This window comes from Euprymna scolopes, chromosome 46 (genome assembly GCF_053919585.1).
Source record: "Euprymna scolopes isolate OS-2025 chromosome 46, ASM5391958v1, whole genome shotgun sequence".
In the NCBI taxonomy this organism is placed as follows: Eukaryota; Metazoa; Mollusca; class Cephalopoda; order Sepiida; family Sepiolidae; genus Euprymna; species Euprymna scolopes.
In genome coordinates, this window is record NC_136527.1 from 146283905 (window position 1) to 146307876 (window position 23972).

General features: G+C 30.8%; 1 long non-coding RNA gene across 1 annotated transcript in view; it reads right to left on the reverse strand.

Annotated features, from left to right (window-relative positions):
• Positions 1-10610: 10610 nt before the first annotated feature.
• The window catches only part of LOC145271465 (uncharacterized), a 21210-nt gene continuing 7848 nt past the window's right edge, over positions 10611-23972 (reverse strand). The window contains exon 2 of the long non-coding RNA XR_013865889.1: positions 10611-15816. This is a non-coding gene — a long non-coding RNA (uncharacterized LOC145271465). The remainder of the gene's footprint in view (positions 15817-23972) is intronic.

The window sequence follows — 23972 nt, forward strand, 5'->3', positions numbered from 1 at the left end:
ATTTCCATCTCTTGATCCTTTCTAATTTTCAAATGTTCAACACAAATCGTTTAATATTTCCATCTTTTGATGCGTTCTAATTTTCAAATGTTCAACACAAATCGTTTAATATTTCCATCTCTTGATGTTTTCTAATTTTCAAATGTTCAACACAAATCGTTTAATATTTCCATCTTTTGATGCTTTCTAATTTTCAAATGTTCAACACAAATCGTTTAATATTTCCATCTTTTGATGCTTTCTAATTTTCAAATGTTCAACACAAATCGTTTAATATTTCAATCTCTTGATGCTTTCTAATTTTCAAATGTTCAACACAAATCGTTTAATATTTCTATCTTTTGATGCTTTCTAATTTTCAAATGTTCAACACAAATCGTTTAATATTTCCATCTCTTGATGCTTTCTAATTTTCAAATGTTCAACACAAATCGTTTAATATTTCCATCTCTTGATGCTTTCTAATTTTCAAATGTTCAACACAAATCGTTTAATATCTCTATCTCTTAATGCTTTCTAATTTTCAAATGTTCAACACAAATCGTTTAATATTTCTATCTCTTGATGCTTTCTAATTTTAAAATGTTCAACACAAATCGTTTAATATTTCTATCTCTTGATGCTTTCTAATTTTAAAATGTTCAACACAAATCGTTTAATATTTCCATCTTTTGATGCTTTCTAATTTTTAAATGTTCAACACAAATCGTTTAATATTTCCATCTCTTGATGCTTTCTAATTTTCAAATGTTCAACACAAATCGTTTAATATTTCCATCTCTTGATGCTTTCTAATTTTCAAATGTTCAACACAAATCGTTTAATATTTCCATCTCTTAATGCTTTCTAATTTTCAAATGTTCAACACAAATCGTTTAATATTTCCATCTTTTGATGCTTTCTAATTTTCAAATGTTCAACACAAATCGTTTAATATTTCCATCTCTTGATGCTTTCTAATTTTCAAATGTTCAACACAAATCGTTTAATATTTCCATCTCTTAATGCTTTCTAATTTTCAAATGTTAAACACAAATCGTTTAATATTTCCTTCTTTTGATGCTTTCTAATTTTCAAATGTTCAACACAAATCGTTTAATATTTCCATCTTTTGATGCTTTCTAATTTTTAAATGTTCAACACAAATCGTTTAATATTTCCATCTTTTGATGCTTTCTAATTGTCAAATGTTCAACACAAATTGTTTAATATTTCCATCTTTTGATGCTTTCTAATTTTCAAATGTTCAACACAAATCGTTTAATATTTCCATCTTTTGATGCTTTCTAATTGTCAAATGTTCAACACAAATCGTTTAATATTTCCATCTTTTTATGCTTTCTAATTTTCAAATGTTCAACACAAATCGTTTAATATTTCCATCTTTTGATGCTTTCTAATTTTCAAATGTTCAACACAAATCGTTTAATATTTCCATCTTTTGATGCTTTCTAATTTTAAAATGTTCAACACAAATCGTTTAATATTTCCATCTTTTGATGCTTTCTAATTGTCAAATGTTCAACACAAATCGTTTAATATTTCCATCTTTTGATGCTGACTAATTTTCAAATGTTCAACACAAATCGTTTAATATTTCCATCTTTTGATGCTTTCTAATTTTAAAATGTTCCACACAAATCGTTTAATATTTCCATCTTTTGATGCTTTCTAATTTTCAAATGTTCAACACAAATCGTTTAATATTTCCATCTTTTGATATTTTCTAATTTTCAAATGTTCAACACAAATCGTTTAATATTTCCATCTTTTGATGTTTTCTAATTTTCAAATGTTCAACACAAATCGTTAAATATAGCCATCTTTTGATGCTTTCTAATTTTCAAATGTTCAACACAAATCGTTTAATATTTCCATCTTTTGATGCTGACTAATTTTCAAATGTTCAACACAAATCGTTTAATATTTCCATCTCTTGATGCTTTCTAATTTTCAAATGTTCAACACAAATCGTTTAATATTTCAATCTCTTGATGCTTTCTAATTTTCAAATGTTCAACACAAATCGTTTAATATTTCAATCTCTTGATGCTTTCTAATTTTCAAATGTTCAACACAAATCGTTTAATATTTCCATCTCTTGATGCTTTCTAATTTTCAAATGTTCAACACAAATCGTTTAATATTTCCATCTCTTGATGCTTTCTAATTATCAAATGTTCAACACAAATCGTTTAATATTTCCATTTCTTGATGCTGTCTAATTTTCAAATGTTCAACACAAATCGTTTAATATTTCCATCTCTTGATGCTTTCTAATTTTCAAATGTTCAACACAAATCGTTTAATATTTCATCTCTTGATGCTTTCTAATTTTCAAATGTTCAACACAAATCGTTTAATATTTCCATCTCTTGATGCTTTCTAATTTTCAAATGTTCAACACAAATCGTTTAATATTTCCATCTTTTAATGCTTTCTAATTTTTAAATGTTCAACACAAATCGTTTAATATTTCCATCTTTTGATGCTTTCTAATTTTCAAATGTTCAACACAAATCGTTTAATATTTCCATCTTTTGATGCTTTCTAATTTTCAAATGTTCAACACAAATCGTTTAATATTTCCATCTCAAAGTTTGATTCAACTCATTTAATATTTCCCTTTTTAAAATCCCTTGACCTTATCAACTTTATATTTAAGACCGAAATATTTAATAATTAAAACACATTCTTGCCCGCATTGGAACGACGTAAATTCTTCCCTTTTCAGTTTGGTTCTCCCAACTCGACTCTGCTGCATTCTAATTTAATATTTCCATCTCTTGATGTTTTCTAATTTTCAAATGTTCAACACAAATCGTTTAATATTTCCATCTCTTGATGTTTTCTAATTTTCAAATGTTCAACACAAATCGTTTAATATTTCCATCTCTTAATGCTTTCTAATTTTAAAATGTCATTTTAATCGTTCCATTTCTGGAGGCTTACAAATTTCAAAGTTTGACGCAACTCATTTAATATTTCCCTTTATTGATTCTCCCAACTCGACTCTGCTGCCATTTTCACTACAGGTTTTTTATTAATCATTTCGAAGCCTCGTTTATATGCAAATCAATGCATATCAATCTACATTTCCCCGTAATCCTTAAAGATCACCTCATAACATTGTGCTAAAGTCGGTAATAACAGCATCTTCCAACACTGCTAACAACCTTTAGCTTCTCAAACACTGCTATACACCATTAGCTTCTCAAAAAACCCTAGACACGACTGGCTTCTCAAACACTGCGAGACATCACTAGTCTCTAAAACACCGCAAGACACTAGTAGTTTTAAAAACACCGCTCTCCACTATTAGCTTTTAAAAAACTGATAGACACCATTAGCTTCTAAAAAACCGCTTGACATTATTATCTTCTCAAAAACCGCTAGACACTATTAGCTTCTAAAACACTGATAGAAACCATTGGCTTCTCAAACACCACTAGACATTATTATCTTCAAAAACACTGCTTCCCACTATTAGCTTTCAAAACACTGCGAGAAACCATTAGCTTCTCAAACACCATTAGACATTTTTATCTTCGAAAACACTGCTAGATGCTAATAGATCGTAAAAAATGTGATGCGTGATTTTGATGTACTATTGCTCTTGTACTGTTCTGAACTTTGATTTTGGGAGCTTATCAATATCACAATATCCGCACAATGCTGATGGCCAATTTATTCTCCTCTAAGCAGATGTACTCCAGGCCATATAAACATGATAGGGTTGCTTGTCTTGCCGATAAATAACCTTAGTTATATATATATATATATATAAGTTATAAACAACCTTAGTTATATATATATATTTATATATTAATTTATAAAATATATATGGCGATTAAAACTTACATGAATTTATGAATTTTTAAAAATAGGACCCTTATTTTGGCCCACCCTATATATATATATATATATATATATATATATATATTTATATATATATATATATATATAGTAAGTTATAAAATATATATGGCGATTAAGCTACACTACCTTAGTTATATATATATATATATATATATATATATATATATATATAGTAAGTTATAAAATATATATGGCGATTAAGCTACACTACCTTAGTTATATATATATATATATATATATATATATATATAACTATATATATATATATAGTAAATAATAATATATTAAGCTACACTGAATATTCCGCGTTTCATCCACTCTAGGACTCTTCATGTTATGCGCAAATTTTGTGGTTGTCTGTCGTTTTTATATACGCATCACTAAAATGCCATGAATTATTAAGTTCGCACCGGACTTACTACTTAGATATAAGTCACTTGTACCCATTCCCCTTTCTCCCCCCCCCCTTTTTTTTTTTTTTTTTTTTTAAATGGAGAGTAGATAATACAGCGGATGTGTTATCGGCAGCTCCAGTAACTCTCGCTTCTCCTATTTTGTCATTCAGTCCTCATTCAATGAGTGATGTTTCTGACAAAGGGTGAAGAAAAAGCTGCTTAAAGGTCGGTATTACTTGGTGACCAGTAGTCTGAGATGTCGGATATTTTTCTGTCTTTGTCTGTCCTTGTTGCCATGTCACTAGTAAGGGTGCTGGAGGTAAACGTTTTGTCTGGGCTGACGTTATCCGCCTGATAGTCAGGGACCCGAACCTTGGATTAACCACTAAGGAGGCTGTCCTATCAGCAGACGCAAAGTACTGGGACTGCTGTATTGCCATTTGGTGAGTGGATCTGGACCATGCAGTAGTCTCTGGTGGGGCCTCTCGATGCCATACTAGTGGGTAATTGTTACGGCTTTACCTTTTCGTGTGCTACAAATAAAAAAAAATCTTCCTGTCTTTTTCTCTCTTACTTTCCCTCTCTGTACTGCTCTAACCAAGTATGCCGACCTATTCCACAAATCCCCAAACCTCAACATGAAATATCTCCAGAATAAAAGCTCGATTAAACCTAGAACCGCATCTTCCAGCGTAGACCCCTACTACCAGGTCTCCTTCTCCAATATCAGGGGTCTACGTTCCAACCTTCCAGAGGTTGAAACCCAATTACAGGAGACGAAACCGGACATATTATTTCTATGTGAAACTGGAATAGGGCCGACCACTTCCCTAGATGAGTTCATAATGCATGGATATCGTTATTTTCATGACAGGTGCTCGTCTGAACTCCAATCCCTGGTCCCCCCTCGCCAAACTTTCACGAAAAACACCCGTCTAGCTGAATCCACTGTGAAAAATTTCCCCCACTCTATATCTGTGCCTAAATCAAAACGCGGATTTCATTAGCAAAGCTTCTTTCTTAGAACTGCACGCCTGTGGAACTCTGTTCCGTCTGCCTGCTTCCCTCCGGACTACAACTTGGATGTCTTCAAGTCTAATGTTAACAAATTCCTAATGAACCGCCCCCTAATTAAACACTTCATAAAATCTCCTCACTAACGTGATGTACTTGCAATAACCCTTATCCCTGAGTGGCTTCCGGGCCTTGATAAGTGGTGATCACTGTGTAAAAAAAAAAAAAAAAAAATTTCTATTGAGATTTTAGTTAGCCAATCAGCTTTCTAGTATCCCCCGCCCCCTTTATATCACCCAATAAACATGCACTTATCGGACAAAGGCCTATTTGACCTCTGGTTGACCTGTTCCTTTTTGTGTGCTCTATTTAGCCTGAATATCTAGTTTCTTGACCTGTTTTAAATCTAGGTTAATGTTTTTTTATATAAATATATATATATATGTACATACATATATGCACACATATATATTGTAAGGAAGTGAACTATAGCGGAAATTCAGTCGACTAAAATAAGATGGAAAATAGAGGGAGGAAAAAGAAAAAAGTGGGGGAAGTTACATGTAACAAATGGAAATGATGGCAAGTGCTTCGAGGATAGACAGGTTGAACTTTGTACGTCCTTGGTACAAAACAGAAAAACACTCCGGAGAGAATGCAAGACCACACTCCTTTTTATCGACCAAGTGTTGGCCGATGGACGATTCTATCGATTGAGACCTTCTGGTGGTAGTTTGATGGTCTCGGATGAAGCGGGGAACATGTTGGGCGATTCTGACCTGAAGACGCTGGGTAGTCTTGCCTATATAGACGGCACCACACCGACATTGAAATTTGTAAATAATATTGCTTGTTTGAGAGATAGGCAAGACATCCTTACGAAATGAGGGAAAGACGGATTTTGTGGGAAAAGCAACACGGAGGGATAGAGCACCAAAATTAGAAGACACCACAGAGGAAATCTTATCACCAATAAGTTGGTCTTCAGGTCCAATCCAAGGTAACTTAAGGTATACCGAGAATCTAGATGGACCATATTTTGGTAGCTCAGAAAAGGATTGAATTTTCTTACTAATAATTATGTTAACTAATGGAGGTGGATATCCATTCATAATAAAAATCCTTTCAATGTTGGCAATTTCCACATCAATAAAAGGTGGGGAACAAATAACAAGTGCCCGATGGGTTAGGTTTCTAATAAAATTAAGTTTCCTGGTTGTGAGTGCAAAGGAATCCCAAGTGAGATAAAGATCAGTGAAAGTGGGTTTTCTATAAATAGATGTCATAAAGGAAAGCCCACGTTTAGAAACTAACACATCAAGGAAAGGAAGGGAATTATCTTTTTCCACCTCCATCTGTAAATTTGCGAGAAGGGTGTCAATTATTTAATAAGTGGAAAAAGAACACAGTTTCATCATGCGTTGCGAAACAAGAAAAAGTGTCGTCAACATAACGCATGTAAAATGCTGGTTAGGGGCACTTGTCAAACAACGCCTGTTCTAAAAAGCCCACAAAAATATTTATACATATATGCACACGTATATATATATATATACATATATATACATACATATATGTATGATCGTTTATGTATATTCATGTTTATTTAATTTATTTATTTTCTATTGTTTTTGTTAGTTTTAAAACTATTTTGTATCGCTATCCTAGAGTAAATTTTATCCTGTGAACACAGTTGTTCGCTATTTCTCTTCTACAGTTTAATAAGTGTTGGGGTTGTTTAAAGTACAGGGTAGACAATTTTTCATGAAGGCATAATATACATGGGTCGTCTAGGTCTCTACACGTGGTAGCTTGTCTTATTATTTTCCATTCGACTACGGGCGAATGTCCGCTTTCCTTGAGTTCGAAATACTAAAGATGAGCTAATGTTTTTAGTTTTTAAAAGGTTAGCTGCAAAACACCAATTCTTTGATTTCTTCGGGTTTTTCATGATTACGGAATATCTGCGTTCTTTCAAGAGCATGTTATTTTGTTTAAATACCATTCATTGTGGGTTCAGTATGTTGATGGGAGGGAGGTGCGTGTGCAAGATGAATTGTGTCGGTAGGGATGGTAGGGGCCGTAAAGCGCATTCTGCGGGGAGGGGGAGGCGCAATGTTCCTAAGTACAGCACTACCCAAGATCTGACAAACCCAACAAGATACTACAACAAATTCTCACCTGACACAGCGCCATGAGACAGTGTCAACAAGTCCAAGCCTGAAATGCCTACCAGCAGCAAACCGTATCACTCCACCAAATAATGCATCACTCCCAACTGTCCCAATACAATTTAAATATGGGCAGACATGCTAACAGTAAGTCCCACTTGAACATGTGACACTGGATGCAGACCAGTTGAAATTAGAGGAAGAGCTGGCAATGTAACGTAATTTCCCATAGAGGAGCATTAGAAATACGCTCAGGTAGCTTTGTATTCCCGGGTGACGCCAGATAACCCAAGGATTTAATATAGAGAAGATAAATATACATATTTTATTTCATAAGAAATTGGAAAAAGGGGAATAACTCTTATAAAGACTTGGAAAAAAGTCGAGTAATGTTATTTGAAAATAAGAGGTTACAAAACTTTTAAACAAGGAAAGTAACTCTTATGAGATACTTGATGAACTTTATGCATTTTATAGAGTGACACTTTTTTAATGATGATTATCTTATCTTTGAATTATTAATGTGAATTGAAAAAAAAAGAATATATAACCAAAGAAAAAAAATTGCATGTGAAAAAAAAGAAATTATATTAGCCCTGATGAACTTTGAACTTTTTACATTTTTGATGATTTTACAAACTTTTTTGAATTAACTTTCTTACGAACTTTGAATGAAAAAGGGGAGGAACCCTGCATAAAAAGGGTGGATATGGGATTGTGTGTATGTTGTCTTGTGGACGGATAATTTGAGGATGGAGAGAGGGGTCTGTGGAAAAAATCTCATGGCGTACTGAAAAAAAAGGATGGAGTGGTGTGTTAAGGAATTAGACTCCATTGGTTCTACGGAGCAATATAGTCTAATGGGGGCGAATGTAACGTAATCCCCCATTGAGGAGCGTTAGAACTACGCTGAGGTAGCTTTGTATTTTCGGATGACGCCAGATGACCCAAGGATTTAAGATAGAGAAGATAAATATACATATTTTATTTCATGTCAAAATAGATATTGTTTAAAAATCAGAGAAATATATTTTTACGGCTAAAAGTTGACGACAGGAAATTTCACTTAGAACCTTGTCTGGCCTTAAATGAACCCAGGGTCGGATGTCAGAATTGACAACTGTCCTTGAAAATAGTGAGAGAATTTCAGGTGTGGGAATAGTGCCCACCCAGGGACCTGAGGCTTTCGATTTCCTGGCAAAATCTTATTGGCTGAGAAGACTTTGCACCCCCATCCACATACCTTACTATATATACGACTGTCGTGCGAAAATTAGAAGAGTGTGAAGAGATAGAGTTGAGTCGCAGAGTGAGTGGAGAGTTTCAAAGCAGATTGCTTGTTGAATCCGAGAAGAGACGTGACCACTCCCCACCTCATCCATCCGTCTGTCGCTGTCTGTGAAGAGAGTTGAGATTTTGAAAAAAACTTACAAAATCTGAATGAGAATTGTAAAAACATTTTGTACATAATTTTATGAGAATTAAGCTTTTGTAGATAGACTACAATTGTTTGTCTTTCTTCCTGCCTGCCACTTCGATATTCACTTTCAACATACCAGATTTCATGTAACAGCCCGAGAGGAGTCTAGATGACACATGCCAAGAATCTGGAGAAATAAGAGTCCTTAACCACTTACTCGAGGGAGGCGTTACAGCGAACAGGATTGAAGTGGCACGAGGTCTAGCTGTTGAAGATCGACACAGACTAGTAAAAAATTAATATGAATAGACACTTGTTTCAAAAGTCAATGATGCCCTCGCAAGAATCACTTCAATTAATGCAATATCGAGTGAAATCAATCATTCAATATTAGAGGCAGCAGTTTAGTTAAAACTCTTACCCCAACACAAGGCGAGTAAAAGAGGAAACATGAAGACTAAAGTCGGGCAATGAAAACTCAAACAAAAATAGATAAACTTTGCAAAGCAACTGCCCGGATATCTGCATTTATGTCCTGTCAACCCCCAGGCAAACTAACTAAATAGCAAGATGAAAAAGTTGAAAAGTACTATTCCCTCCAAAACCCAGCACAGCTAAGAGCAAAGATGTCACAACTTCAGGCTGAAATAAAAGCCTAAGCTGCACAAATAAAAATAAAAAAACAAAAACTTTGAAGCAAAATAAATAAACTTTGCTTTCAAACTCAAGTATTGTTTATAAGAGCCTTCTTAAAGAAGAAAGAAAGGTGAGTTAACCACCAACTCAAGAAGAGGTTGAAAACTTCTGGAGGCCATTCTATGAGGACACTAAAGTACATAAAGAAAACAATTGGATAAATATCATCAAAGAGGAGAACAAGAAGAAAGAAAAGATGCCAGCTTTAGCAAGGAAGCTGTCTGCAGGAAGGGATCTTAATGCAGTAATTTCAATACCCCGGGAATAGACCACGTACCAAATTTTTGGCTGTAAAAACTGATTGCACTTCACCAACAGTATTCCAAGGCATTCAATAGAATCATCAGTACATCACTTATTCCCAAAAATGAGGTCACCCACATGGCTAACAAATATCGAACAATTTGCTGCCTTACAACAACCTACAAGCTCCTAACAGGGGGACAAATGACCAACTTCTAGTAAATAGAACAATACTAGAAGACACTGCAGAAGACAAAGAAATCGGTCAATGGCCTGGATTAATTACAAAAGGCGTTTGACAGTATACCTTATTCCTTGATACTTTGCTGTTTGCAGCTGTATAATGTGAACACCGATATTACATCATTCCTTCCGAAGAAAATGACCAAATGGTGAACATCAATTATGCTACAGCATACAGAAGGAATGATACAGACCCCGAAACATTATGATTCAGCAAAGAATATTCCAGAGAAGCAGCCTTTCGCCGCTTCTTTTCTGCCTCACAGTGGATCCACTAAGTAAGCTACCAAGCCATCCAATGCTGGATACAATCTCAGCATGGGCAGAAAGGAGGGAAATAAGAGTAAATCATCTGTATGAAGGTTGGATTCGACAAATGCGCATAGTGCACCAAAACGAAAAGAAAAAATACATCAGAACATCTTAATTTTGACTGAAGAAAAAAAACCTTGTAACAATTTACGGTTAAACAAAGTAAGGTATTCATCTTGTTGAAAAAAATGTTGTTGATAAATATTTTGAAAAAAAAGATAAAATAAATTTTAAAAATTTAGTTCTTTTAAGCTTTTTATTTTTTATTATTTGTATTTTTCCCCAGTTTGTTTTGAAATTGGCAAAACCCGATAATTCCAGTCTCACTCGATCCATGATTGATGGGAATTAATGAGAATTTTGGTCAAATTATGCAGTAGTACCTTCATATTTGGTTTATTTTTATGGTGCATGGTAGCATATGCCAGAAAATCACTCACCATATCCGTCACTAAATACCTGACAAGAATAACTAATAAATTCAAACTGTTGATCTTTTTATGTGCTTAAAACATAGGCACATACTGTACAAGAATAACTACTAAATTCAAATTGTGGACCAAAACAAGTGGAGAAAAGTAATTACAGAAAAACTCAGATAGTTTGGGGAAATTGTGTTAAAAGTAAAATATATCCGCAGTTTTTACTGTCGTTCAAAAAAAAGTGAAATGTACAATATGTTGCAGGTTTCTTCTGTTTAACGTTGGTTTCTTCATGAAAAGGTGAAATCATACAATTTAGACAAGACCAACAATTTTATAAGAATGTGCTGCCATCCAGACGACCAATGTATTGTTGTAATATCCATGGGTTGATCTGTAAATCTACAAATGGTTTCACAAGACACTCAACAGTGCATAATAAAGTACCTCTGCAAGCACCACCAAATACTGGCGAGTTTCCTAACATATTCATGAAGCAATATGCAAGAGTAAAGCTGGCCTGAAAAGCCATCTACGTTCATCTATGTGACTTCAACTTGAATAGATAAAAAGCTTCTGTCAAAAAGTGGCAATTTTCATGCATATATGTATTCTTGTGTGTATGTATGTATGTACGTATGTATGTATGCCTGAGTGTATGTATGTATGTGTGTATGTATATATGTACGTGTGTATGTTACATAAGTCAATATTGGATCTTTGATGTTCAGCCGTAATCATGTTAGTTTCTCGGATGTTCTTGTCAGGCAGAGTTCAACCTAACTTTAGAGGGAAAAAATTAAATACTAGCGCAAAAAAGCCCAGTTTAGAAATCAAATTTAGATTCCAAATCGTCATGGCGACAGGTAACACTGGATAATTGATTCATCGTTCAATCCGATGTTTTGACAAAAGAATACACTTTCTCGGATTTCTTATAGTTTTGTCTTTAGAGGTCATGTTGAATATTGGTGTCGAACATCTATTTATAATAATCGAACGTCTATTTCTTATATCAAATCTCACTTCATTAAGTCGTTTTTTTAGACTAAACTGATTCATTCAGAGGAAGTATTTTGTTGCTAATGTAGTTCAGCTGCATATGTGACGTTATTTAGCTGCCTAAGGTCTATTTCTTCTGGAACAAGCCTTATAAGTGCAATATTTACTTTGATGATCAATGATTTAAAGAATCTTGAGGCTTGTATTTTAGGTAACCTAGGCCTTTCTTCCATGCTCATATTGTTGACTTTTTCTATTGTGTTTCCAATTGCTCATCATCTGGTTCTGGAAGCAAAGCACAAGATGGAGTTTTTCCTGGTGAAGAAGTTATTTCACACGTTGATGGAAATGCAGATGTGTTACTTGCTTTATAGTGAGAGTGAGCTGGTGTAGAAGATTCTGTAGGTATTTGAGTTCCTGATATAGAGTGATGCACTTCTGTTGGACTTTGTGCTGTAAGGGTTATCTGTTGAGTAGCTACCGACAACTGTTGCACTGATCTAAGGTGGTGGTGTTGTGGGCTCACATTTGCGGTCTCATCAAATTCGGTGGGATACAGAATAGGTTCCTCTAGTGAGTTTGTCTGTGTTTATTAGGGCTGTTATTTAATCTCTCATGTATTTTTGAGAGGTTAAATTACAAGGTAGAGTATTCTTTTTCTCTTTTTGTTTTATTTTACTTCAGTCGAAGTTCTCAAAATTCAAGGGGCCCACAACCAGGGGCTAACTACTTGAACTCTATATGAGACACACAGATATTCGAATGTTCCATTTAAGTTCTTTATCTCTCAAGCACTGAGTTAGTAAAGAATTGAGAACAAAATTTTCCTCTCCCCAATTAACCATTTTTATATGTTGTAGTATATCTTTCATGTTGGTCTTTTGGTTTTACTGGATTCTAGGACAAGAATTTATCTTGTCTGGTGAAGTATCCAGCTTCGTGCTATTACTTGAGGTAATATCACTTGGAGAAGGTGCACCATTCCCCGGAAAAGCTGTGGAGTAGCCGTAGTGAGGAGATCTTATTTGGGCTGAGAACACTATGTGATTTTGAATATTTGGTCAGGGTTTACTTCTATGGAAAAAGTATCCTCATGCCAGATTGTTCTGGCAAACCCCTTAGGCACTCGAAGACAGTGTCTAGTAGGCAAGTTCTCCCGCTTGATTTTCTCCTGTATGTGTTTGAATATGTTGCAACAAATATGACTTCTGTGCAAAAGAAAAAAACATACTTCAAAGAATATGGTTTCTCTCCTGTATGTGTTCGCATATGTCACAGCAAATGTAACTTCCGTGCAAAAGTTGAAGGGAACAGCGAGAATAATAAAAAATGCTCTCGGTTCCGTACAAAAAAAGGCGGGACAATGTTGACAGCGGGTTTGGCTGCCCCACACCCAGCATTACAATCTTCAAAGGAATAAAATTGGAAAAAAATAGAGTACAACCATATTATTGTGGAGAATGGTGTTCTTTGTTTTTACAGAAGGCAAATATGTTGAAACACCATTCTCCACAATAATATAGTTCACCAGGAATATTAGTAAAATAGGACTTCAGGTTCTTCTTCATAAGCTTTGTGGCACCTATGATAATTGGTATGATTAATTTTTTCTCCTGTATGTCTTTGCATATGTCACAACAAATGTGACTTTCGTGCAAAAGAATAACCACATACTTCACAAGAATGTGGTTTCTCTCCTGTATGTCTTTGCATATGTCGCAACAAATGTGACTTTCGTGCAAAAGAACCACATACTTCACAAGAATGTGTTTTCTCTGTTTTTTTTTTCATTTTTCTTAAACTTTTTCTTCTAGGGGATGGGACATCCAACCAGATGTCTGACATTTACCCCTATTTTAGTGAGTCCAACCAAGAGATCTTTTCAGGATTCTAGCCGTCCCTTTCAGTGCAATCGTTTGTATTTTCTCTCCTGTATGTGTTCGCATATGTCGCAGCAAATGCATATTCAATGCAAAAGTTGAACACAATGTCGCAGCAAATGTAATTTCCGTGCAAAAGTTGAACCACATATTTCACAAGAATGTGGTTTCTCTCCTGTATGTGTTTGCATATGTTGCCTCAAATGTGACTTCTCTGCAAAAGAAAAACCACATACTTCACAAGTATATGGTTTCTCTCCTGTATGAATTCGAATATGTCGCAACAAATGTGACTTCGTTGCAAAAGTTGAACCACATACTTCACAAGAATGCGGTTTGTCTCCTGTATGTGTGCGCATATGTTGCAACAACCCTGACTTGCATGTAAAAGAAGAACCACATGCTTCACAAGCATGCGGTTTGTCTCCTGTGTGTGTAAACATATGTTGCAACAAATATGACTTTCGTGCAAATGAAGAACCACATACTTCACAAGAATGTGGTTTCTCTCCTGTATGTCTTTGCATATGTCGCAACAAATGGGACTTTCGTGCAAAAGAAGAACCACATACTTCACAAGAATGTGGTTTCTCTCCTGTATGTGTTTGCATATGTTGCAACAAATGTGAGTTCTGTGCAAAAGAAACACCACATACTTTACAAGAATATGGTTTCTCTCCTGTATGTGTTCGCATATGACGCATTAAATGCATATTCAATGCAAAAGTTGAACCACATACTTCACAAGAATGCGGTTTCTCTCCTGTATGTGTTTGCATATGTCGCAGCAAATGTAATTTCCGTGCAAAAGTTGAACCACATATTTCACAAGAATGTGGTTTCTCTCCTGTATGTGTTTGCATATGTTGCAGCAAATGTGACTTCTGTGCAAAAGAAAAACCACATAGTTCACAAGAATATGGTTTCTCTCCTGTATGTATTTGAATATGTCGCAACAAATGTAACTTCCTTGCAAAAGTTGAACCACATACTTCACAAGAATGCGGTTTGTCTCCTGTATGTGTGCGCATATGTTGCAACAAATGTGACTTGCATGTAAAAGAAGAACCACATACTTCACAAGAATGCGGTTTGTCTCCTGTGTGTGTAAACATATGTTGCAACAAACCTGACTTACGTGTAAAAGAAGAACCACATACTTCACAAGAATATGGTTTCTCTCCTGTATGTGTTAACATATGTCTTAACAAACTTGACTTACATGTAAAAGAAGAACCACATACTTCACAAGCATGTGGTTTGTCTCCTGTATGTTTAAACATATGTTGCAACAAACTTGACTTACGTGCAAAAGAAGAACCACATACTTCACAAGAATGTGGTTAATCTCCTGTATGTGTAAACCTATGTTGCAACAAACCTGACTTACGTGTAAAAGAAGAACCACATACTTCACAAGAATGTGGCTTCTCCCCTGTATGTGTAAACCTATGTCTTAACAAGCTTGACTTCTGTGCAAATGAAGAACCACATACTTCACAAGAATGTGGTTTATCTCCTGTATGTGTTCGCATATGTTGCAACAAACCTGATTTACGTGTAAAAGAAGAACCACATACTTCACAAGAATGTGGTTTGTCTCCTTTATGTGTAAACATGTTGCAACAAAGTAGACTTCCGTGTAAAAGATGAACCACCTACTTCACAAGGTATGTTGGTGGTCTGCTTTTTGTTTTAGCAAATGTGACTTCTGTGCAACAACAAAATAAACTTTTAATCAATCACATTTTTTCACCTTTGTTAGTAAAATATATTTTCATTTTGTCAAATCTAATTTGTACTGATTTTTATTTTAGTGGATGTTATTCTGTTAACATACTAAATAAAATTTTATTTTTCTAAAACATTGATGGTAATGCTATATGTAAAAGAATTAATACACGTAACAAGAACAACGTTTTGAACTACTTTGTGTCAAATTTGATGTCACGTGTTTCTTTTCTTTCACAAAATTTATAAAGTGGACATTTCACAAGTCTATGATTTCTTTCCTTTCAGATATTTCTACGAAATTCATATGTGGACATTTTCAAATATGTTATGAGTTTCGTATATCATCAACAAAAAATGAAGATCCATTCTAATAAAATAATTGATTTCTGTCGATTGCCACAAACTCTGAAAATATAAAATAAATATGTAAAATAGATTTCATGCGATAGTATTAAATTTTTTTTACATATTCTCATAAAAAGTCAACACATATGTTATTGTTCAAAAAACAAAATTGCTAATTCTTCATGTGATATTTCTTTGTAACAAAATGAATTTACAATTCTGATTTTTGGAGAACAAAATATAATTATTAATTCTTCATGTAATATTTGTTTGTAAACAAAATATAATTAGTAAGTTATGAATGCTTGTGTTATTTTGATTAATCAGATTATTATTCTCATCTTGGGTGCTTTTAGCACAACGTTTCGGTCATCAGGTGTTGAAAGCATGCTTCTTTGTCTCTAAAGAAAAACGGTTGGCTCTGCATTACGAAATTAAGAACTGTCGTTGAAGGGGTCGGTAAATCATAAAGAAAGTTGAATCTTCCAAAATCTTAGGAGATATCTTTTCACAGAAAAATACGTCTGACTGTTTCATATAGTAAATTTATGACAATTTAAAAGAGTGACAATAGTTTTGCTCTGGTATTAATCCCTGTTTTAGTCACGTAAATTCATGTGATGTAAAAGTAGTGTTCGTGCTCAACAACATGTTCACTTGTTCTCTAAACAAAAACAACTTTTCATAATATTGGCAAAAGAAAAAGTAAAAAAAAATATATTTACGAAAGTAAAAAATGTTAATTATATTTACTAAAGTAATTTTTTATTATATTTGCTAAAGTAAATTTTTTAAATGATATTTGCTAAAGTAATTTTCTAATTATATTTGCTAAAGTAAAAAATTTTATATTTGCTAAAGTAAAAGTTTTTAATTATATTTGCTAAAGTAAATTTTTTTAATTATATTTGCTAAAGTAAAAAATGAATTATACTTGCTAAAGTAAACATTTTTATTATATTTGTTAATTACTGAAATAATTCAATTATTTATATTTGCTCAAGTAAAAAATTCTAATTATATTTGCTAAAGAATAAATTTCAATTATATTTGTAAAAGTACAAAAGTTTAAATAATATTTGCTAAATAAAAAAATTCAATTAATGCCTGAAGTAAAATATTTTGATTATATTTGCTAAACAACTAAAATGTTAATTATATTTTCTAAAGTAAAATTTTAAAATTATATTCTCTAAAGTAAATTTTTTTAATTATATTTGCTAAAGTATATTTTTTTAATTATATTTTCTAAAGTAATTTTTTTTAATTATATTTGCTAAAGTAAACTTTTTTAATTATATTTTCTAAAGTAAAAAAAATTTAAATTATCCATATATATAAAAGCGAAAATGTATGTATGTATGTATGTACGCTTTTCCTCGATGTCCACAAAAGGCTTCTTTCAGAGAAGCGCTTGCTCGGTTCACAACTTCTTAAAACTTTTTATATCATCTTTAAATTGTAATATCTCAGAGTTACTCACGGAGCTCGCCTGTCTATTTTATTTTATTCACTTTCAAACGTTAATTATTCCACATTTCCCGCATCGGCACGCGTTACATTCGGTTTTCGGTATAAAAAAAAGCAAAACTCGACTCTAATCACAGGCCGAAAGCTAAGTAATGTTTGTTCAATGTCGACTGTGTCATAAAAGACTGTAGCTTTCATTTCGCTCCTCCTAATAAGCAGGGAGCGGGTTTTTAAAAACAAACAAACCGATTTATTCACCTCATTCAAAACTGTCCCGCACAAAATGCTAACTGCTGAATATCTATCACCGTCATGTCAATCAAAAACGCGCACTTGTTTCTTTTTAACACTTTACTATTTTCCAACTGCGCGTCATGAAGGCTCCGTTTTTTTTTTTACGGGCACCTGTTTTTTTCACATTTTCGGGGTTTTTTCACATACCCCGAAAAACACCCGAGCAATGCCGGGTACCCCTCGCTAGTATTTGCTAAAGTAAAAAATTTGAATTATATTTGCTAAAGCAAAATTTTTTAATTATATTTGCTAAAGTAAAAAGTTTTAATTATATTTGCTAAAGTGATAAAATAAATTATATTTGCTACAGTAAAAAATTAGTATATTGTTTTATAATTAAATTAATTATATAAACTAAAGTAAAAAAGTTTTAATATTTGCTAAATAAAAAGTTCAATTAATGCCTAAAGTAAAATATTTTAATTACATTTGCTAAAAAATAAAAATGTTAAGTAAAAAATGTGAATTATATTTGCTAAAGTAAAACATTTAATTATATTTTCTAAAGTAAAAACTTTTTAATTATATTTGCTAAAGTAAAAGATTTAATTATATTTGCCAAAGTAACAAAAAATTTAATTATATTTGCTAAAGTAAAAGATTTAATTATATTTGCTAAAGTAAAAGATTTAATTATATTTGCTAAAGTAAAAAAAATTAATTATATTTGCCAAAGTAAAAGATTTAATTATATTTGCTAAAGTAAAAAAACATTAATTATATTTGCTAAAGTAAAACATTTAATTATATTTGCCAAAGTAAAAAAAATTAATTATATCTGCTAAAGTAAAAAAAATTAATTATATTTGCTGAAGTAAAACAAATTAATTATATTTGCTAAAGTAAAAGATTTAATTATATTTGCTAAACTAAATAAAATTTAATTATATTTGCTAAAGTAAAAAATTTAATTATATTTGCTAAAGTAAAAGTTTTAATTATATTTGCTAAATTAAAAAAAAATAATTATATTTGCTAAAGTAAAAAAAATTAATTATATTTGCTAAAGTAAAAAAATTTAATTATATTTGCTAAAGTAAAAGATTTAATTATATTTGCTAAAGTAAACAAATGTTAATTATATTTGCTAAAGTAAAAAATTTAATAATATTTGCTAAAGTAAATATTTTAATTATATTTTCTAAAGTAAATATTTTAATCATATTTGCTAAAGTAAATATTTGCTAATTTATTTTAATTGGAATTCATTATTAATAAGTATTATTTATACTAACCAATCAAATTTGCCGGAAAGTGTGACACACATAGATAGATAGTTACAAGTATATAATATGTAAGATATATAGATAAGCATTATTTATACTAATTTATTTCTTGCAGACTATTATTCGGAGCCTGGGGCACATTTTATAGAGACATTGAAACTCTATAGTTCCAGATTAGAATTGTCTGAAGATAGCGGTTTCAATTCTACCCAAAGCTGACCCGAGGCTTACTTGGCCAAAAACATGGTGAGACGAAAACAACTACCGATGGCTGTGATTGCTGAGAAGGTTTGTAAAATAACCAAAAACGGTATTCATGCAGATATTGATCCAGACATAACTCAGCGTTTGCTCAGCTTTCCTCAGATCATAACATCAACAGCTGGATAATGCTGAGCATTGCCGATAAAATAATACAAACACTACATACCCTCAGGTTCTGCTGCTGTCTGACTAAACAAAAAGTTGAGCCAATGACAATGCCGCACGGTAATTTTCAACTTGACTGCCCAAGCGTAGTATAAACAACCCCAACTTCCCCATGTTAAGAATGGCTTCCCCATGTTAAGAATGGCTTCCCCATGTTAAGAACGACTTCCCCATGTTAAGAACGGCTTCCTTAGTGTGAATTATATATATATATATATATATATATATATATATATGTGTGTGTGTGTGTGTGTGCTCATATCTATATGAACATATATATCTGAATATATATACATGTAACTTCCCCATGTTAAGAATGACTTCTGAGGTTGGAAGTATTTATTCCGAAAATCGGTCTTAATATTATATATGTGTGTGTGTGTGTGTGTGTGTGTGTGCTCATATCTATGTAAATATACATATTTGTGTGCATATAAACATATATATCTGAATATATATACATGTAACTTCCCCGTGTTAAGAATGACTTCCCCATGTTAAGAATGACTTCTGAGGTTGGAAGTATTTATTCCGAAAGTCGGTCTTAACATGCAGAGGTTAGGGGTGTTTATACTTCGCTGGTGCAGATCATAAAAAATTACCTTTCAAAAAAAATGTTGCTTAAAAATAAATTGAGACCAAAAAGCACATTTTCTTCACCCAGTTAATAAAAATTTTAAATTACGGTAGGTTTTTTTCTTTTTTTCTTTTAATGTTACTGCATTTAAAATTTTACTATTTTTATGTAGCATTGTTATTATTTATTGCGAAAGTCGTTCTTAACATGAGGAGGTTAGGGGTGTTTATACTATTTAAAATTGTACTTTTTTATGTAGCATTGTTATTATTTCTATCACCAACGTTCGGCATTATCCAACTGTTGACATCATGTTCCGGGGAAAGCCGAGCAAATGCTGAGTTATGGCTGGATCATTATGTTACGAGAACAAGTCCGCTGTTCTTGTAAAATGTAATTGTGAAAAAGGAATTTGATGATTCAATTTTGTTTTATGAAAATTAAATTGAAATATTGTTATCTAGAAGCAAACAATAAAAAATGAAAAGCATATTGAAAATAGGTTAGACCAAAAATAGGTTAGAGAATTCTTGTTTGTAGACATGTGTGAACAGTGCACATGAGTTAAGACCATGCGAGTCGAGCACATGCTCGGACATGGGGGAACGAGACACATGAAGCATGTCCAGACCATGGGATCGATCTGCACGTTTTGGCCATGCAATGACGTCATGGCTAAGAGATGAGTTCTCAATATAGTTTTAGTGGAAACGGAGACAGGGTCGGACAGAGTCGTCAGACAGGGTCAGACAGGAGAGTCGAGTCGGACGAATTCCCCTTTGGACACGAAGGGTTAGAAGTTCATGTAGGACTTTGAATTCCTTGATGTGAAATCACTGACCGGTCGAATGAATAAAGAAACATCATCATTTTGTAACTGTCATCTAGTGTTATGTCATTCTACCAAAACAAAGGTTAAGTGAAATTGTATTAATAATGAACTACACCCATCTAAGCATCTCTCCATCATCTAAGAAATGTGTCTCCCTCATAACTAATACCTGTTCCTCCCCTTGGTTAAAACAACCGATCCCTCCTCTCTAAAAGATATGTTATAGAAACATTCACAAACTGTATATCTCTTCCTTCTATCTCCCTCTCATCATCTGTTACATGTCTCTATCACTCTTTAATATTTACTCTGTCTCTATAATATGAACATTCAACTATATAATATAATATTCACCCCCTAATAAGACCAGTATCTAACAAATATTTGTATGACTACAAAAAACACCGACTTCCATTATTTTATAAAATGCACAACCGGCGAAATTAAATGCCATAAAATCATAGGAAAACAATAATAATAACTAGCAGGACCTGTGGAAATTCCACAGGGGACTTATTCATATGTAACATATTGTTTTTTTTCTTTTAATGTTACTACATTTAAAATTTTATTTTATTCATATGTAACATATTGCTTTTTTTCTTTTAATGTTACTACATTTAAAAGTTTATTTTATTCATATGTAACATATTGCTTTTTTTCTTTTAATGTTACTACATTTTAATTTTTTTTTATTCATATGTAACATATTGCTTTTTTTCTTTTAATGTTACTACATTTAAAATTTTATTTTATTCATATGTAACATATTGCTTTTTTTCTTTTAATGTTACTACATTTAAAATTTTATTTTATTCATATGTAACATATTGCTTTTTTTCTTTTAATGTTACTATATTTAAAATTTTATTTTATTCATATGTAACATATTGCTTTTTTTCTTTTAATGTTACTATATTTAAAATTTTATTTTATTCATATGTAACATATTGCTTTTTTTCTTTTAATGTTACTACGTTTAAAATTTTATTTTATTCATATGTAACATATTGCTTTTTTTCTTTTAATGTTACTACATTTAAAATTTTATTTTATTCATATGTAACATATTGCTTTTTTTCTTTTAATGTTACATTTAAAATTTTATTTTATTAATATGTAACATATTGCTTTTTTTCTTTTAATGTTACTACATTTAAAATTTTATTTTATTCATATGTAACATATTGCTTTTTTTCTTTTAATGTTACTACATTTAAAATTTTATTTCATTCATATGTAACATATTGCTTTTTTTCTTTTAATGTTACTACATTTAAAATTTTATTTTATTCATATGTAACATATTGCTTTTTTTCTGTTAATGTTACAACATTTAAAATTTTATTTTATTCATATGTAACATATTGCTTTTTTTCTTTTAATGTTACAACATTTAAAATTTTATTTTATTCATATGTAACATATTGCTTTTTTTCTTTTAATGTTACAACATTTAAAATTTTATTTTATTCATATGTAACATATTGCTTTTTTTCTTTTAATGTTACTACATTTAAAATTTTATTTTATTCATATGTAACATATTGCTTTCTTTCTTTTAATGTTACTACATTTAAAATTTTATTTTATTCATATGTAACATATTGCTTTTTTTCTTTTAATGTTACAACATTTAAAATTTTATTTTATTCATGTGTAACATATTGCTTTTTTTCTTTTAATGTTACTACATTTAAAATTTTATTTTATTCATATGTAACATATTGCTTTTTTTCTTTTAATGTTACTACATTTAAAATTGTATTTTATTCATATGTAACATATTGCTTTTTTTCTTTTAATGTTACTACATTTAAAATTTTATTTTATTCATATGTAACATATTGCTTTTTTTCTTTTAATGTTACAACATTTAAAATTTTATTTTATTCATGTGTAACATATTGCTTTTTATTCTTTTAATGTTACTACATTTAAAATTTTATTTTATTCATATGTAACATATTGCTTTTTTTCTTTTAATGTTACTACATTTAAAATTTTATTTTATTCATATGTAACATATTGCTTTTTTTCTTTTAATGTTACTACATTTAAAATTTTATTTTATTCATATGTAACATATTGCTTCTTTTCTTTTAATGTTACTACATTAAAAATGTTATTTTATTCATATGTAACATATTGTTTTTTCTTTTAATGTTACTACATTTAAAATTTTATTTTATTCATATGTAACATATTGCTTTTTTTCTTTTAATGTTACTACATTAAAAATTTTATTTTATTCATATGTAACATGTTGCTTTTTTTCTTTTAATGTTACTACATTTAAAATTTTATTTTATTCATATGTAACATATTGCTTTTTTTCTTTTAATGTTACTACATTTAAAATTTTATTTTATTCATATGTAACATATTACTTTTTTTCTTTTAATGTTACTACATTTAAAATTTTATTTTATTAATATGTAATATATTGCTTTTTTTCTTTTCATGTTACTACATTTAAAATTTTATTTTATTCATATGTAACATGTTGCTTGTTTTTCTTTTAATGTTACTACATTTAAAATTTTCTTTTATTCATATGTAACATATTGCTTTTTTTCTTTTAATGGTACTACATTTAAAATTTTATTTTATTCATATGTAACATATTGCTTTTTTTCTTTTAATGTTACTACATTTAAAATTTTATTTATTCATATGTAACACATTGCTTTTTTTTCTTTTAATGTTACTACATTTAAAATTTTCTTTTATTCATATGTAACATATTGCTTTTTTTCTTTTAATGGTACTACATTTAAAATTTTATTTTATTCATATGTAACATATTGCTTTTTTTCTTTTAATGTTACTACATTTAAAATTTTATTTATTCATATGTAACACATTGCTTTTTTTTCTTTTAATGTTACTATATTTAAAATTTTATTTTATTCATATGTAACATATTGCTTTTTTTCTTTTAATGTTACTACATTTAAAATTTTATTTATTCATATGTAACACATTGCTTTTTTTTCTTTTAATGTTACTACATTTAAAATTTTCTTTTATTCATATGTAACATATTGCTTTTTTTCTTTTAATGGTACTACATTTAAAATTTTATTTTATTCATATGTAACATATTGCTTTTTTTCTTTTAATGTTACTACATTTAAAATTTTATTTATTCATATGTAACACATTGCTTTTTTTTCTTTTAATGTTACTATATTTAAAATTTTATTTTATTCATATGTAACATATTGCTTTTTTTCTTTTAATGTTACTACATTTAAAATTTTATTTATTCATATGTAACACATTGCTTTTTTTTCTTTTAATGTTACTACATTTAAAATTTTATTTTATTCATATGTAACATATTGCTTTTTTTCTTTTAATGGTACTACATTTAAAATTTTAT